Raw genomic sequence first — 15,092 nt, 5'->3', positions numbered from 1 at the left:
CCCTGAACTAAACGCCTACTATATGTTACTACCTGAAATATCTGTAGGATCTCCGCTCAACATAAAATCTGTAGATGTCTGAACCAATACGGAAATATATTGTTATCTGTATCTGCACTTTCTTCAGCATCATCTAGTAGTTCTGTATTACTGAGCTTTCCAAAGTCACTCTATTACTCACTATTACAGGTTAAAAGAATTGTACCAGTGTAGCTATCGACTTCAGTAAGGGAGTTCTTCCAGCGTTGTTTGCATAGTATGGTACATGTTATTAGGGGGCATGTAATTGTATTTTGTTTTATATAAAGGAGTCTAAAAATCTATTTTATTTCTGAATACTGATAAATGATTTTTATAAGTTTACATGTTATGATAAAAAGTTTTAAATTTTACGCTATTTTTACAGTGGGTCGCTCCGGTGGCCCTAATGTAACAACCCAGATCGGCTCGGGTTACCCGTATCGGTCTGAAGGGGTTACATTTAGTGGTATCAGAGCTATGGTTTGAGTCAAAAATTTCATGATAGACCAGCCGGTCAAATTTCAAAAAGAAGTCTGATCAGTACATGCCCCTAGACTACAATCCTACTTTTCTGAGCCGGAACTCCAAGGTTAATTCCCTATCTGTAATGAATAAACCTAGGTTTTCATTCGTTGGGACTCTATCGTTTTACAAAGGTATACCAATAGCGTCTGTCTAAATTCTGTAAAGTACCACACAAGCCATGTGAGAGTTACTCATCTGAGAAATTCTGACCCGACTCTGGAAATGAAATTAGGATATGTAACTACTTTATGAGCCTATTCTTGTAACCAAGACTGAATTGATTCCTCAAGGAAATTTTCGTTCGGATTCTTTTATTAAAATGAGGGAGAGTTTTGATAAGAATGTATGCACAACTAGTTTAGGATTAGTGGAGAATTCGTATTTCTATAAAAACTACTTGAAGGTATGAAAGAATTGATGGAAGTTTCATTTATACAATTATGTGACATGAATGAATTTTGAGGACGAAATTCTTTTAAGGATGAGAGAATTGTCATACCCCAATTTAGGGGCTAAATTTTAGAAATTATAAGGAATTGAATTAAAATGGTATTTTAGAAGAAATTGAGGATTAAAGTGTAAAAATTCAAAGTTGGCAGACCATTTTAAGAAGTGTAGAAAATTTAGTGATTAAACTAATAGTTTACCCATTTTTTACATGATGAATTATAACCCCTACCCCCATGAGTTTTCTGCAGATTGTTTCCCATTTTTCCCTTCCTCTCAACTCTCCTTTGATCTCCGATCTACTCACCGTCCGACCACCGTTTGACGAAGCGAAACCATCATCGTGTTCATTGTTGACCGATGAACAAAACCCCTCAAACGTTTCGTTAAAAATTGACGTCGTTTGTCGTTATTTTCAATCGGAAGTATCATCGGTTTTAACTCAATTTTGTTGGTTTTTCATCGATTCATGTCGATCCGGCCACCCATTTTTGACACCTCCCGCACCATCGTGTTCCTTGCATAGTTTCAAGTCCACCGGTGACCTCCATGTCTCCGTCGTCGCCGGCGCGTGGAGGGGTGAGGAAGTTAAAGTTTTTGATGTTTCACAATCGAGCTCTCCGCCGTTCAAAATTGTGAATCGAGTTTGGTAAGTGTCTCAAAATGCCATAAAATAATTTTTAGAAATTTTTTGAGATTTTTCAGGGCACTCAGGCCGTCCCTCGCGCCGCCACCTGCGCGTGGGGTTAGTTCTGCGCAGGTAAGCAGAGAAAAAAGAAAAAAATGGTTTGTCCGACCTGACCCGACCCGTTGACCTGCATTGACCATTGACTGTTAACCGTTGACCGGTATTGACTGGCCGTTGACTTTTCTCGGGTATACCTATTCGAACATTTTTTGACGTCCTCATTCTTTTTTTTGGGGTCCGTTTCGCCAAATTCGAACCCGGTAAGCTGTTTTTCACTGATTTATCATCATATTCGATCCATTTTTTGAAATTAAGCCCCGTTTTTTATGAAAATTTTCTTGTTATGTATTTGAGGAATTATTAGAAGTTGAATTAAAGATCGAGGGCATTCGAATGGAATTTATTTGGTTAATTAGTATGATACGGAAATCGAGGTAATATTTTACTACCTCTTTATGCTTATTGCAATATGTGTATATTGGTATGAATAAAATAATATTGGTCTCATATGTTTAGTTAATTAATTTCTACACTTGATCGGAATACGATAAAATTCGATAACTGATTATGGTTCAGATGACTTTTTAAGAAATTTAGGGATTGTTAAAATTAAAATTACAAGTTTTGTGTTTAGTGATAGAGAAATCAACTTGTATATGTAACTTATAATTTATTTCATCAAAGGTACTTGGATGAGAAATTATGAGAATACTTCGGTAGGGTAAAATTATGAAAATACCCTTATATTGTAAGTTGACAATAATTGTTCCTGGAAGTTGGTTAATAACTCTGAAAAGACATATTGATCCGGTAAAATTACAGACGTGCATAAGAAATGCTAGTTTTGCCTAGAAGGTTTGGATAATTGGTTTATAACCCCATGAGGGTTTATGCAAGATGCTAGAATTCTGTTAAAGGAATCATTTCAAGATCAGAGCATGTTCGGAAAAGCAATTAACTATAGGATCTCTAAATTATAATTATTTTCATTAAGAGTTAATACTGAAATTATCTGGTTAAGAAATTAAGAAAACGCCCTTGAGAGGTAAAAATAGTCCGAGTTGACCCAAAATGACAAAGTACTTTGAGGATTCGTACTTAACCCGATAAATTACATATTTAATTGTTAAGATCATGTCTTTGTACAGAAAAATTATTGATAACATGTTTGTAACTTTTGAGAAGGCAATTGACCTAAAAATCTCTAAGTTAAGAATAAATTATAGAGGGTGCTCTTTTGACAGAATTGTTCGAAATGACTGAAATAAATGATATGTTTAAATTCTATAATAAGATTGAATGGAAGAAAATGATTGTAATACACTAGATCTGTAAAATGACCAAAATACCCCTGTAATGGAAATGACCCAAGAATATAACCAAGCTCAAGAATGATTAGATATCCTCGAGCTCTGTAATGAATGAAAGAAAACTAAACACCAAAATGACCGAAATAACCTTATGGCTTACTAGGTAAATGTCTTGGATTTATTAAGGAATCCAAATAAGCATAGGTGTTGGACTACATTTAAAAGTTATGAAACACAACTTAAGTGAGTTGATCAATCTTAATTATATGTCAGTACCTGAACGGCATAGATATTACTTGAATGGGTGTTCGTCTTCTGAAGTGTGGCTCAATGATAATTTTGGAAGTATTCAGCTCAACTCAACTCTAGATCACATTCAATACTAAGAATTGGATATTTGTTCGACAAATCAACCATGAAGACCTAACTGAACTAAACAAAAGTACAATATATATCTGAAATTCATAAAACGTCTGGTTTACTATAGAAAACTTTGAAGTAACCAGGATAGACTTGTCTGTTAAATGAAATAAGTAACCTCAATGACTGAGGATTAAATAAGTGATTTGGATAAGTATGGAAACGTTAATGAACATACATGATGTAATGTTCTTATGGGTCATGAACTACAAATCAAGCACGTCATAATTTCATGATATCGTTGAAGCGTGGAAATGAAATAAAGAGCATTGAAATATCTGTTAGTTTCCTTAAAATCTATTCAGTGATGATTATAAAGATGATCTATGGACCAGAATTTTTAGTTTTAAAGAGTAGATGCCCCAGAAAGACAATGAATTGACCAAGCGACAATCATTAGTTATAGGAGATGTTCATCTCGAGTTGTTCGATAATCTGATCAATCAGCATAGATTGTAAAAGTTCTGAATCATCGTTCTTCCTTATCATTTCAAACCACTCGTGGTATATATGAAAATACAATTAACTCATAAGTAAAGGATTCTGAATACCCTTCTAATTATGTAGAGCTTCCAAAAAATGTCTGAATAAGATATGATCCTGATATAAAAAATTCTAAATAACTGAAGATTCTGTCAGTTATCAAACTTTTTCAATAGTGATTCTAACTTCCGACATTCTATCGGTAAACTGAAGATCCGTGTTTATCTGCCCGATAATATTATCCAATATCTCTAAATAATTTATATAAACACTAGTGTGTTCCCTAATTACATGAATGTTTTATCTGATTTTTGATTTGACTTCTGTTCTGATTTCTAATCTGAATTATGTTCTGATTTCTGATCTGGATTCTGTTATGATATATGTTCCAAATTCTGTTTTGATTTTTGATATCTCCGTTTACTGACGGAAAAATGTTTTAATTGGGGGGTATTGTTGAAGGAAGTATTTCTGTAGGTTCCTCGGCTTTGTGCTCAGGGCCTTACAGGTTTTGTCAGTTTGGTGTATGGTTATAGGGAATCTACACAAACAGATTGTGAAATGACTTTGGTAGTGTTATGTTTTTAAAAATATATTTTTAAAGATTTGTATTTTTTACTGGTTTTGGGGGAACACACTAGATAACCTATCTATTACTACCAGAAATATCTGTAGGATCTCCACTTAGTATTAAATCTGTAGATGTTTAAACCAGTAAGAAAATATATGTTTATCTATATCTGCACGTTCTTCAGCATCATCTGGTAGTTCTGTATTACTGAGCTTTCCAAAGCTCACTCTATTACTCACCATTGCAGGTTAAAAGAATTGTACCAATGCAGCTATCGACTTCAGTAAGGGAGTTATTCCGGCGTTGTTTGCAGAGTATGGTACATGTGATTAAGGGGCGTGTAATTGTATTTTCTTTTATATAAACGAGTCTGAAAATCTGTTTTATTTCTTAATACTGATAAATGATTTTATGAGTTTACATATTATGATAAAAAGTTTTAAATTTTCCTCTATTTTTATAGTGGGTTACTATAGTGGACCTAATGTGACAACCCAGATCGGATCGGGTTACCCGCATCGGTCTGAGGGGGTTACATTTAGTGGTATCAGAGCTATGGTTTGAGTCAAAATTTTTTGAGCCGAAGCTCCAAGGTTGAGTCCCTATATGTAATGAGCAAACCTAGGTTTTCATTCGTTAGGACTCTAATGTTTTATAAAGGAATACCAATAATGTCTGACTAAATTATGTAAAGTACCACACGAGCCATGTGAGAGTTACTCATCCGAGAAATTCTTATCTGACTCCAAAAATGAAATTGGGATATGTTACTGCTTTATGAGCCTATTCTCGTAACCAACACTGAATTGATTCCTCAAGGAAATTTTCGTTTGGATTCTTTTATTGAAATGAGGGAGAGTTCTGATAAGAATGTATGCTCAACTGGTTAAGGATTAGTGGAGGATCCGTAATTCTATAAAAGCTACTTGAAGATATGATAGAACTGATAGAAGTTTCATTTATACAATTATGTGACATGAATGAATTTCGAGGACGAAATTCTTTTATGGAGGGGAGAATTGTCACACATGAATTTAGCGGCTAAATTTTAGAAATTATAAGGAATTAAATTAAAATGGTATTTTGGAAGAAATTAAGAATTAAAGTCTGAAATTTCAAAGTTGGCAGACCATTTTAAGAAGTGCAAGAAATTCAGTGACTAAACTCATAGTTTACCCATTTTTTATATGATAAATTATAACCCCTCCCCCCATGAGTTTTCTGCAGATTGTGTCCCATTTTTCCTTTCCCCTCAACTCTCCTTTGATCTCCGATCTACTCACCGTCCGACCACCGTTTGACAAACCGAAACCATCATCGTGTTCGTTGTCGACCGATGAGCAAAACCCCTCAAACGTTTTCATATGAATTGACGTCGTTTGTCGTTAATTTCAATCGGAAGTATTATCGGTTTTAACTCAATTTTCGTTGGTTTCAGGTCGATTCATTTCGATTCGGCTACCCATTTTCGACACCTCCCGCACCATCGTGTTCCTTGCATCATTCCGAGTCCACCAGTGACCTCCGTGTCTCCGTCATCTTTGGCGTGTGGAGCGGTAAGGAAGTCAACATTTTTGATGTTTCAAAATCGAGCTCTCCACCGTTCAAAATTGTGAACCGAATTTGGTAAGTGTCTCAAAATACCATAAAATAATTTTTAGAAGATTTTTCGGGATTGTTCGGGGCACCCAGGCTGCCCCACGCGCCCCACGCGCTACCTCTGCGTGTGGGGATGGATCTGCGCAGGTAAACAGAAAAAAAAAACTATTTGACTGATCCGACCCGTTGACCGTGTTAACCGTTGACCACCGATGACCAGAACTTTGACCGGCGTTGACCGATCATTGAATGGCCGTTGAATTTTTTTTGGTATACCTATTCTGACATTTTTTGACGTCCTAAGTCTATTTTGGGGTCCTTTTCACCAAATTCGAACCCGATAACATGTTTTCACATATTTATCATCAGATTCGATCCGTTTTTTAGAATTAAGCCCCATTTTTTATGAAATTTTTATTGTTATATATTTGAGGAATTATTGGAAGTTGAATTAAAGATCGAGGGAATTCAAATGTAATTTATTTGGTCAATCAGTATGGCACAAAAATTGAGGTAATACTTTATTACCTCTTTATGCTTATTGTAATATGTTGATATTGGTAAACGCATGAATAAAATAATATTGGTCTCATATGTGTAGTTAATTAATTTCTACACTCGATCCGAATACGATAAAAATTCAGTAACTGATTATGGCTCAGATGACTTTTTAAGAAATTGAGGGATTGTTAAATTAAAATTACAAGTTATGTGTTTAGTGATAAAGAAATCAGCTTCGATCTTTAACTTATAATTTATTTCATCAAAAGTACTTTGATGGGAAATTATGAGAATACTTCAGTAAGGTAAAATTACAAAAATACCCTTATGTTGTAAGATGAAAATAATTGTCCCTGGAGGTTGGTTAATAACTCTGAAAAGATATATTGATCATGTAAAATTACAGATGTGCTTAAGAAATGCTAATTTACTTAGAAGATTTGGATAATTGGTTTTTAACCCTATGAGGGTTTATGCAAGATGCTAGAAGTCTATTAAGGGAATCATTTCAAGATCAGAGTATGTTCGGAAAAGCAATTAATTATAGGATCTCTAAATTATAATTATTTTTTTTAAGATTTAATACTGAAATTATCTGGTTAAGAAATTAAGAAAATGCCCTTGAGAGGTAAAAATAGTCCGAGTTAACCCTAAATGAGAAAGTGCTATAAGGATTCATACTTTATCCGATAAATTACAGATTTAATTGTTAAGATCATGTCTTTGTACAAAAAAATTCCTAGTAACATGTTTGTAACTTTTGAGAAGGTAATTTACCTGAAAATCTTCAAGTTAAGAATAAATTATCGAGGTGCTCTTTTGACAGAATTGTTCGAAATTACTGAAATAAATGATAAGTTTAAATTCGATAATAAGATCGGACGGAAGAAAATGATTGTAATACACTGGATCTGTAAAATGACCAAAATACCCCTATAATCGAAATAACCCAAGAATATCACCAAGCTCAGGAATGATTGGATATGCTCGAGCTCTGTAATGAATGGAATAAAACTAAACACCAAAATGACCAAAATACCCTTATGGCCTATACTAGGTAAATGTCTTGGATTAATTAAAGAATCCAAATAAGCATATGTGTTGGACTACAATTAAAAGTTATGGAACACAACTTAAGTGAGTTGATCAATCTTAATGATATGTCAGTACCTGAACGGTATAGATATTACTTAAATGCATGTTCGTCTTCTCAAGTGTGGTTCAATGATAATTTTGGAAGTATTCAGCTCAACTCTAGATCGCATTCAGTACTAAGAATTCGATATTTGTTTGACAAATCAACCACTAAACTGAACGAAAGTACAATATGTATATGAAATACAGAAAACGTCTGATTTACTCTGGAAAACTCTGAAGTAACCGGGATAGACTTGACTGTTAAATGAAATAAGTAACCTCAATGACTGAGGATTAAATAAGTGATTTGGATGAGTCTTTAAACGTTAATGAACATACATGATGTAATGTTCTTATGGGTCATGAACTACAAATCAAGCACGTCATGATTTCATGATATCGTGGAAGCATGGAAATGAAATAAAGAGCATTGGAATATCTGTTAGTTTCCTTAAAATCTATGCAGTGATGATTCTAAAGATGATCTAGGACCAGAATTTTTGGTATTAAAGAGTAGATACACTGGAAGGACAATGAATTGACCAGGCGACAATCATTAGTTCTAGGAGTTGTTCATCTCGAGTTGTTTGATAATCCGATCAATCAACATAGATTGTAAAGGTTTTGAATCTTCGTTCTTCCTTATCATCTCAAACCACTCTAGGTATATCTGAAAATACAAGTAACTCTTAAGTAAAGGATTCTGAATACCCTTCTGATTACGTAGAGCCTCCGAAAAATGTCCGAATAAGATATGATCCTAATATAAAACATTCTGAATAACTGATGATTTCGTCAGTTATCAAACTTTTTTAATAGTGATTCTAACTTTCGACATTCTATCAGTAAACTGAAGATACGTGTTTCTCTGCCCGATAATATTTTCCAATATCTCTGAATAATATATGTAAACACTAATGTGTTCCCTAATTACATGAATGTTTTATCTGATTTCTGATTTGAATTATGTTCTGATTTCTGATATGAATTTGTACTGATTTTTGATATGGATTATGTTCTGATATATGTTTGAAATTCTGTTTTGATTTCATATATGTCCGTTTACTGACGAAAAAATGTTTTAATTGGGGGTATTGTTGAAGGAAGTATTTCTACAGGTTCCTCAACTTTGTGCTCAGGGCCTTACAGGTTGTGTCGGTTGGGTATATGGTTTTGGGGAACCTACACAAATACATTGTGAAAGGATGGGGGTAGTGTTATATTTTTAAAAATATATTTTTAAAGATATGTATATTTTTACTGGTTTTGCGGGAACACACTAGATAACCTATTATGACCTCCTAAACTAAGCCATCCAAAGTATTTCCCTGAACTAAACGCCTATTATCTGTTACTACCTGAAATATCCGTAGAATCTCCACTCAGCATAAAATCTATAGATGTCTGAACCAATAAGGAAATATATGTTATATGTATCTGCACGTTCTTTAGCATCATCTGGTAGTTCTGTATTACTAAGATTTCAAAAGCTCACTCTATTACTCACCATTGCAGGTTAAAAGAATTATACCAGTGTAGGTATCGACTTTAGTAAGGGAGTTCTTCCGAAGTTGTTTGCAGACTATGGTACATGTGATTAGGGGGCATGTAATTGTATTTTGTTTTATATAAACGAGTCTGAAAATATGTTTTATTTCTGAATACTGATAAATGATTTTATGAGTTTACGTGTTATGATAAAGTTTTAAAATTTTCGCTATTTTTACAGTGGGTCGATCCGGTGGCCCTAATATGACAATCCAGATCAGATCGGGTTACCTGCATCGGTCTGAGAGGGTTATATTATATACCATTAATACACCGTCATGTATTTTCATTTGTGGCATCATTTCATGCCGATAATGCACCGTTTTGCAATTAACTATTTCCTTTCATTATAAATTCTATAGTTTGCACCCGTATTGCCAATACAACAATTCACCACCTCATTAAGAATTATGTGGAGATGCATACCTAGTGCCAATATGGAAATTCATAAAATCATTATGAATTTCTTAAGTTGCACATACAGTGCCAATACGGAAATTCATAAACTTATTATGAATTTTTTAGGTTGCACACACAATGCCGATACGGAAATTCATAAACTTATTATGAAATTATTAGGTTGCACACACAATGCCAATACAGAAATTCATAAACTTATTATGAATTTTTTAGGTTGCACACACAGTGCCAATATGAAAATTCATAAACTTATTATGAATTTCTTAGGTTGCACCCACAGTGCCGATATTGAAATTCATAAACTTATTATGAAATTTTTAGGCTGCACACACAGTGTCTATACGTAAATTCATAAACTTATTATGAATTTCTTAGGTTGCACACACAATGCCGATACGAAAATTCATAAACTTATTATGAATTTCTTAGGTTGCACACATAGTGCCCATTCGGTTATTACAATACATATATTAATCAATATGCAACTATGACTATCATAACATATAAGCACATAATAAATGCACTCACCTGGCCTACCTTGCTATTATATTCAAAAATACAAAATCCGATTACTCAGTGATTTTATCTTTACCTTTCGGTTTGATTGACTCGGGAGCTTGATTGCGATCTACACAATAATCTAATAAAGAAACATACCTTACCAAATCTTAGTATATTTCGTAACATTATACTTTAATAATACTCAAAAGTACTATTATTTAAATATCTATAACATTTCAGCCTATCTTATAATTTCTGGCTCAATATTATCGGTACCCCTACCATGGTATCGATACTTCTATACTATAGTATTGATACTCGCTTTCAATATCAATATCATTTCTACCTTCTGGAATCCATGATAACGATACCTTGCTCTTAGTATCGATACTCACATCAGTATCAATATTGTTCATGTGATTTCCCCAAATTTAAACCTATAGTATTAGTATTGTTCTTCCAGTACCAATACCCTTACCCAGATTTTTCATTTTTCATCCCGATTTTTACTCAAATTTGGTCAAATTCCCTTATATTTACCCCCAACAATACTATTAAACTATTATTTACTTATCCCAACTAATTTTCTTTCATTTAGCTTCTTATAACATCTAAAATCTCCAAAGAACATCTCAAACCAAGAATCATACAACTTTTTCTAACATGTTGTTAATCATATCCAAGGCTTTAATCTCTTATTTACTTCTTTGACATGTCAAAATATACTAATAAACATCTATAAAAACTCATATTCCAACACATAATTCAAAAACACATTTTCTTCACTCTCAAATAACCCATTCATCTCTAAGTTTTAATCTTATTTAACCCTTCCTTAAGCCTCTACAATACTCAATGTTTCAAGAACAAACCAAAAACGAAAGGAAAAGCTAGCTAAATGAATCATTACCTTTGGCTTTCGAGGAGAGCCCTTACACGGGGAAGAAGTAGAAGAAGAAGAATAAGAGAACTTGGTTGGCTATAATTTTCCCCTTTTCCTCTCTTAAATCCCTAATAAGGAAATGAATTTTAAAATTCATTTCCCCTTAAAGGACTAAAATGCCCTCTTTATTCACTCATTGTTACTAATTAGTCTTAAACAATATTCCCAATCATTTCTTATCGCTTATCATTTATTCAAATAAATCCTCAAATTTTAAATCTTTTTAATAAAGTCACTGACCTGATATTTGGGGTATTACAGTTTGAAGAAAAATTTTCAAGTGGAATAGGGAGGGTTTTAGGTTGAGCTTTAGAGAATGAAGGAAGAAAAATTAGATTTTCGGGCATTATAAGCTAAACCCGACCAGGAGTATCGGTACTCCAATGGGAGTATTGATACTTCGAAGAAAAAATTTCATATTATCGATACCCTATCGAGGCTGCAGGAATAGTATCGGTACTTGAAGAACAATATCGATACTGACAAAGAAAAATATCAATACTAGAAGAACTGTATCAGTACTAAGTGCAAAGAATGGTTCAAAAATGCAGCAAAAACAAATATAATGCATAAATTAAAGCATAATTAGTGGTGTATGAAACTCTAATTGGGCAAAGAAAATATATTCAAGTAAACAAATATACATTTAACCATAATTTGAACATATTGTTATTTTTCTTGAAAAACTTAAACTCCCTCTAACTAATAGCATATAAGGCATTAAAGAAGTCAATATTCATGCATTTTTCATAAAATCATAAAAGTTAATATATTATTTAAACACAAAGTCAAGGTAGGTTAGACCTAATTCTCTCCTAATTGCCTAATATATTTCTTTGTCTAAAGGTTTTGTAAAAATTTCAGCTACTTGATGCAAAGTATCTACATACTCTAGAACTATATCTTTTTTCGAGATATGATCTCTAATGAAATGATGTCTAATTTCTATATGCTTATTTCTAGAATGTTGGATGGGATTTTTAGTGGGACAAATAGCGCTAGTATTGTTAGACTTGATAAGAAGGGCATAAGAACTATCGGTTGAAATATATTCCACTTCGGTGGTAAATAGTGCAACATTGTTTTGTTTCTTTGAAAACCAAAAAATTAACATATTTCCTAGGAATTAACATGTATCAGAGATGCATTTCCTATCTAATTTGCAACCTCCATAATTCGCATCCGAGAAAGAATGCAAGCTAAAGTTAGAGTCTTTAGGATACCAAAGTCATATGCTAGGAGTGTCCTTAAGGTATCTAAATATTCTTTTAATGGCTTGTTAGTGAGATTCCATAGGACATGATTGAAATCTAGCATATAAGCAAATACTAAACATAATGTCCAATCTACTTGCAGGAAGAGAAAGCAAAGATGCAATCATAGACCTATAAAGTTTAACATCTACACACTTACCTTCTTCATCTTTGTCAACCTTTGTAGATGAGCTCAAATGAGTGGCTTGAGGTTTCACGTTTTCCAATCCAAACTTCTTGAGCATATCTTTGATGTATTTTCCTTGATTGATGAAGATGTCATCTTTTATTTGCCTGATTTGAAGCCCCAAGAAAAATGAAAGGTTCCCCATCATGCTAATCTCAAATTCACCTTGCATTAGCTTAGCAAATTCTTCGCAAAGAACGTCATTAGTAAAACCAAAAATTATATCATCAATATAAATTTGAACTACTAATAAATCTTTACCTTAACATTTTATAAACAAGGGAGTGTCAACCTTCCCTTTTGAAAAACCTTTTTAAAAAAATTGGCAATCTTTCATACCAAGCTCTATGAGCTTGTTTTAAACCATACAAAGCTTTTGTTAATTTGAAAACATGATTTGGAAATTTTGAATCCTCAAAATTGAGAGGTTGTTCCACATACACATCTTCTTTTATAAAAGTATTTAAAAATGTACTTTTAATATCCATTTGAAATAAAGTCAATCCATGATAAAATGCAAATGCTAATAACATTCTAATAGCCTCCATCCTAGCTACGGGAGCATAAGTTTCATCAAAATCTATTCTCTCTTATTGAGTGTACCTTTGAGCAACAAATCTAGCATTGTTTCTCACTATATTACCACTTTCATCTAATTTATTCCTAGATACCCATTTAGTACCCATAGTAGACTTATTACTAGGCCTTTCAACTAATGTACACACTTGACTTCTTTTAAATTGATTTAACTCATCTTGCATAGATATAATCCAATCTTCACCATTTAATGCTTCTTTGATATTCTTAGGCTCTATGCATGAGATAAATGTAATATATTACAAAAAGTTTTAAGAGAAGATCTAGTGTTTATCCCTTTGGATGGATCACCCAAAATTTCACCATCCTTGACATAGTTATACTCCCATGGGTATGTGAATACCCTTTCCTCTAGAGTTAGATTCTTGAAGAAATCTTGAGTTTCTTCATTCTTCACTTCTTTCAATGACGATTCACCAACTTCATTCGGATTTAATATACCTACATCATCATCAATACAAGAATCCTTCATCTGAAGGGGATTATCTTCGAAAACAACATGTATTGACTTACCACTAGAGTTATTTTTATTAAAGATTCAATAAGCTTTAGAATTTAAAGAGTAACCAAGAAAAATCCTGTAACACCCATTTCTTGTATATGTCCCCGTACACGAGTCACATATATCACATGCCTTTTAAAACATTTTCGTATTTGAAAACCAATAAAATTTTGTTTCTTTAAATAAAATATTTTAATATAATAATAATAAAAACGTTCATTAACTATTAGTATGTAAAATAAACTTAATGTTCTAAAATAGTAAATACTACAACATCATAAGTTAAGTACATTCCAGAGAATTATCATAAATCTATTACATGTCGTCTAGTAATATCAAAAGTAGACATAGATGTCATACAGTTACTGATGAGGCAACCTTTGATTTACAATGTCAACTGTACTCCGTACTCCACTCGTATGTTATTACCTACGCATGAAACCATCACACGCTAAGTATTCACTTAGTGAGGCATAATAATATAAAAGAGGTGTAACCAAAACATAAGCATATCATAAAAATATCAAAATACGAATTTAATCGTATAAATAATAGTAATACCTAAAACTGACTTGGTAAACCAAATTTTTTTCACATTACTTATGAAACAATATTTAGTATGCCCAACATACCTATCAATCAATATTTTTTTCCAAAATATCCATTTATTTTCCCAATGTATGTCAAATGAGAATGCAATGTACATGAGTTGCACCTAAGTGCTAAACGAAAGCTTAGGTTATGTGGTGACAACAACACTATACTAAGGTATATAAAATGGTAATTCAAAAACTCATTGTGAATACCATAGATGCACACATAGTACCAAAATGGTAATTCACAAACTCATTATGAATACCATGGATGCACACATAGTGCTGAAACTACACATAGTACTAATAGAAAAATACAACTTATGCATTAAAAAAATCGATCGATAACCATCATAAACAAAGTATGTTGAAATGAACTTATGACTCTTAATACACATACAATATGCCTTTAAGTCAAATTCATAGATTAAACAATTATTCTGAAGCATCGACAGTTGTTACAACAATATAAAAGTCCATCCATCTATTTTAGGGTAGTTTATACCCTAAAATTATTCGTAAAATCATTTTCATAAACTTTATGAAAATATTTCAAAATACGATAAAAATTCCTTTTATAAAAACATTAAAGGTTGACTCATCACAAGTCATCCTCACATCATATAAGTACATAATAAATTCACTCACATGGTATTCCTCAATATTATGCCTTAATGTAATTTGACTATTCTGAAACCTTATACTTGCCCTTTTGTTTGCTTGTCTCATAAATTTGATTACGATCTACACAAGCATCCATAATCACACATACAAATATAAAATATAATGTTAGTATACTTACTAATATTTCTACAAAATAATAATACACAAAAGTACTATTATTTT

The sequence above is a fragment of the Hibiscus syriacus genome, unplaced genomic scaffold, assembly GCF_006381635.1.
Source record: "Hibiscus syriacus cultivar Baekdansim isolate YM2019G1 unplaced genomic scaffold, ASM638163v2 tig00116961_pilon, whole genome shotgun sequence".
Classification (NCBI taxonomy): domain Eukaryota; kingdom Viridiplantae; phylum Streptophyta; class Magnoliopsida; order Malvales; family Malvaceae; genus Hibiscus; species Hibiscus syriacus.
This window is presented reverse-complemented; position numbering follows the sequence as displayed.